We start from the raw sequence: 5,000 nt of genomic DNA, 5'->3' as shown, positions 1-5,000 counted from the left end.
AAACGCTCCACCACCTGAGCAGGTGGTGGAGCGTTTCGTGTTTAGGAGAGTTGTGCCTTAAGCAGAGACACAGTGTTCTCCCATATTAACAGGGACTTGATGAAATAAACGTATAAATGACCCCTCACTTGCTCTAGTGCTCTTGGGAGGTGGTGATCTTTGGGGTATATAAATACTCCGAAATTACCATCTCTTTTAAGGGTCTGAGCAGGTGGTGGAGCAGGTTAAGGCGTACCTGTTATGCCAGTTGCTGGAAGGCTTCTGTGCTGGCTAGGGTTCGAGTCTCCTGGTGGGAAAGTGTTCTAAAGTTGTATACTTCACTCTCGTGTTTAGGAGAGTTGTGCCTTATATATATATATATATATATATATATATATATATATATATATATATATATATATATATATATATATATATATATATATATATATATAAATATATATATATATATATATATATATATATATATATATATATATATATATATATATATATATATATATATATACGTTTGTTTTGATTATCCATTTTTATTTCAATTGTGTCTACTATAGGAGAATTCTAGTGTATCAAATACATGCATGCTGCTACGGTCCCCCTAGATACGTTTCCAGTGCTGTTAGATATACAAGCTTTGCTGTACCAGATAGATCACAAACTGCACCTCACGTCGCTGGAAGACAAGAGAGCTTGGAGAGACATGATCACCAACATACAAAATTTTCAGGGGAAGAAAAAGGGTTGACAATGATGCATTATTTAACATGGGTGGTACACGCTCAAGGAGACACAGTTGAAGCTGAGTACCCAAATGAGCCACAGAGACATTAGGAAGAACTTTTTCAGTGTCAGGGAAGTTAGTAAATGGAATGCACTAGGAAGTGATGTGGTGGAGGCTGACTCCTTACACAGTTTGAAATGCAGATATGATAGAACCCAATAGGCTCAGGAATCTGTACACCAGTTGATATACAGTTGAGAGGCGGGACCAAAGAGCCAAAAACTCAAATTTGTACACCCCTCACCTATATGTACTCAAAGAATGCAAATAAGTGAGTACACACACACACACACACACACAATGTACACATATGTACACTTAAAAAATTGTGCACATAAGAATGTACACATAAGAAATTCCAGGAGGTCTTCACCTTAGAGTAAGGAGAAATTCCAGAGATAAGAGAGGGAATAGTTAACCAGGAACCACTAAAAAAGTTTGAGATTACCAGTGGGTAAGTAAGGAAGTTTTTACTAGAGATGGATGTGACAAAGGCTATAGGCCCAGATAGAATCTCCCCTTGGATACTAAAGCAAGGAGCAGAAGCATTGTGCCTGCCACTCTCTATAGTATATAGCAAATCACTGGCAACAGGGGGAACTGCCATAAATTTGGAAAGCAGCTAATGTAGTCCCGATATACAAGAAAGGGGATAGACAGGAGGCACTGAACTGCAGGCCAGTGTCCCTAACCTGCATACCATGGATGCTGATGGAGAAGAATGCGTGAAGAAAGCTAGTGGAACATCTGGAGCGAAAGAACTTTGTAACACAGAATCAACATGGGTTCAAGGATGGCAAGTCCTACCTCACAGGGTTAATGGAATTCTACGACCTGGCAACAAAAATCAGGCAAGAAAGAAAGGGGTGGGCAGACTGCATAATTTTGGATTGTCAGAAAGCCTTTGACACAGTGCCACACAAGAGGCTAGTGAAAAAGCTGGAGATGCAGGCTGGAGTGAAAGGGAAGGTACTCCATTGGATAAGGGAGTACCTAAGCAACAGAAGACAACGAGTCACTGTGAGGGGCGAAGTCTAAGATTGGCGAGACGTCACAAGTGGAGTCCCGCAGGAGTCAGTCCATGGACCTATACTGTTTCTGATATATGTAAATGATCTCCCAGAGTGTATAGACTCGTTTCTCTCAATGTTTGCTGACGATGCAAAAATAATGAGGAGAATTGAAACAGAGGATGATAGTAGGAGACTACAAGATGACCAACACAGACTGAATGAATTCTCCAACAAATGGCTGCTAAAGTTCAACCCGAGTAAATGCAAAGTAATGCAACTAGGCGGTGGAAACAGGAGGCCAGACACAGGATACAGAATAGGAGATAAAGTGCTTCGTGAAATGGACAGAGAGAAAGATCTAAGAGTTGATATCACACCAAACCTGTCTCCTGAAGCCCACATAAAAAGAATTACGTCTGCAGCATATGCGAGGCTGGCTAACATTCGAACAGCCTTCAGGAACCAGTGTAAGGGGTCATTCAGAATCTTGTACACCACATATGTAAGACCAATCCTGGAATATGCGGCCCCAGCAAGGAGCCCGTACCTTGTCAAGCACAAGACGAAGCTGGAAAAAGTTCAGAGGTATGCCACTAGACTAGTCCCAAAACTAAGAGGCATGAGTTACGAGGAAAGGCTGCGGTAAATGCACCTCACGATACTGGAAGACAGAGGAGTAATAGGAGACATGATCACAACCTACAAAATCCTCAGGGGAATTGACAGGGTAGATAAGGATAAACTGTTTAACATGGGTGGTACGCGAATAAGGGGACACAGATGGAGACTGAGTACCCAAATGAGGCACAGGGACGTTAGAAATAAATTTTTCCAGTGTCCGGGTAGTTAACAGATGGAATGTCAATGTAAGTATAGTATGCTCATGTAAAATGTCTGTGTAAGTATAATATGGTCATGTAAAGTGTCAGTTTAAGTATAATATGGTCATGTAGAGTATGTCAGTGTAAGTATAGTATAGTCATGTAAAGTGTGCATTCAATACAGTATTCGACTATATATTTTAGTAACTAAATGTGAGAGGCCTTATCTTTATGGATGATACCTAGACAAGCAGATATGGACATGGATGAACACTCCTCGTGGTTGAGGCTGGCATCAACACATGTACTGGTTGTGCCAAGTAGTTGTTAACTGTGCTTCTTCTTCTTCAATTGCACCTGTCATAGTGCACTCACAAATAATAGCAGTAACCTAATATGACAGCTATATCAGGGAACTATTATAATTTTTTAAATAAAGATCTGAGAATATTGCTCACCCTATTTTGTCTCGACTAGTGTTCTAACCGACTCACTCTATATCTACCTAACATAACTGGCCAGGAATGTAAAGATAATAAATGGGTTTCAGGTAAGGATACCTCCCTGATCTGTAGACAAAGATCGTGTTGATAATGGGAGCACTTTACAACCCATAACACAGTTTTCCAAGGGAAAATTTATTGGAGCTCGATTTGCCCTGGTGAGACTTGTTAGATTTAAATGGTGATTCACTGTGGCCTTCTCCCACTGATGCCTTCTCTGTTTTGTCTAGATGTCTCTATTTTGGTACTGATAATTAAGTTGATTAAATGGAAATATTTTTATGATGTTTACTGTACATAGACTGATGTATTAAGAATGTTTCCCATTATTTGGTGGTAAAATTTATAGCGACATGTGGCAATTATATTCCCTGTTTTCTACTGAAAATAATCTGTGCTACATCTTCTATGAGTTAATTTGTTTATTACAAAAAAGGCAGCAATATTATCTGCATAATGTATTAAAAGTTAGTAAATGGTATCGGTTTTCCGACAAGTATACTATGATCATGTAAAGTATGTCATTGTAAATATAGTATGATCATGTAAAATATGTCAGTGTCTCTATAAGTATTCTTAATATTTATTAGGCTTTTATTCATATCATCTATGTTGAGGTAACTTGTATTACAAGTTAGGTTTTAGGTCAGGATGGCTCAGTGTCTTTTAATCCTGTACACTCGTGACAGAGAATATGTTAATGTTTTAACATTAAAGCTTCGTTCCATCTGCTTGGCCAAAACATCTTTCCAGTCTAATTATGCAGCCCCTCTTCCTGTTTTAGTAGTACTTATAGTAACGATGTACAGTACATATATCGACTTACAACGCAAACCTAAAGTAGAAATCTGTTCTATTGAATTTGGACGAATCGGAAAAGGTTTTTGTATTTATGTTGCTAAGACAACCTAAACTCACCTTATCAAACATTCCTAGGACTAATACACGCTAACTGAGGCCTAATATAGTACATATGTGTGCTATACTAGGCATAGGAATATTTTAAAAAATTGCTTAATTTTATTATAACTATATAATGAATAGTACCAAATTCTACTATATAATTGCTTAGCACGTCAATATTTATACTATGGTGTACATAGCTACAATAACTACTGTCAAAACAGGAGGATGGGTTGAATTATGATATATTTTATTATTTTCTGTCTAAAATAACTATGTTTTAAATTTCAGGGAAATTGATTGGTTAATAGCAAAACTACACTTATAAATATATAGAATCGGGTCCAAGAACTAACTTCTGATGAACTTTTAAGAAATATCTGCTCAAGTCTGTAGAGTTTAATTATATCCGTAAGAACTCTTTTTTAAGACTGCAGTGAGGATTAAAACTGAAAAAAAATCGGCCATAAACTAGTCGCTGACAAATTTCGGTCTTTAAATGGACTTTGAAAAAATTTGGTCTCAAATTGAACCCTGAAAAAAATCAGCCTGAAACTATGTGACAGAGCGATGACTTTTTGGGAGTTCGCTAGAGTGGTCAGCAGCAGTGACTTTTGGGAGTTCATTCAGTCTGGTGGTAGGCAGCGAGAATTTTTTAGGAGTTCGCTCAATACCATGGTCCGCAGATATGATCTTCAAAAAAAAAAAAAAAATTATTGCTAAGCTGTCAATCCTACTATTATAGACCTCCATGAAGTACCAATAAGTAGTGCTGGACCACCAGGAAGTATCAATATGTAGTGATAGACCACCAGAAAGTTAATTTTGTATTATTGAAGTTGGACAAACCTAAAACTTTTTTACCCGCAACATAACTTTACCTGAATTTACTTGAGGAACACTAACACTCTAGTGGCCTCGACGAGGACAGGAAGCCGGTGACTTGTCAAAGGAACCCACAATGGTCCTGGTGATTTTT

General features: G+C 38.0%; 1 protein-coding gene across 1 annotated transcript in view; it reads right to left on the bottom strand.

The window, feature by feature from the left end:
• The window catches only part of LOC123752993 (leukocyte elastase inhibitor-like), a 45,286-nt gene that overhangs the window by 5,612 nt on the left and 34,674 nt on the right, over nt 1-5,000 (bottom strand). The window lies entirely within an intron of this gene.

This window comes from Procambarus clarkii, chromosome 13 (genome assembly GCF_040958095.1).
Source record: "Procambarus clarkii isolate CNS0578487 chromosome 13, FALCON_Pclarkii_2.0, whole genome shotgun sequence".
NCBI lineage: Eukaryota > Metazoa > Arthropoda > Malacostraca > Decapoda > Cambaridae > Procambarus > Procambarus clarkii.
Note: the sequence above shows the minus strand (reverse complement) of the source record. Positions and strands in the feature narration are given on the sequence as shown.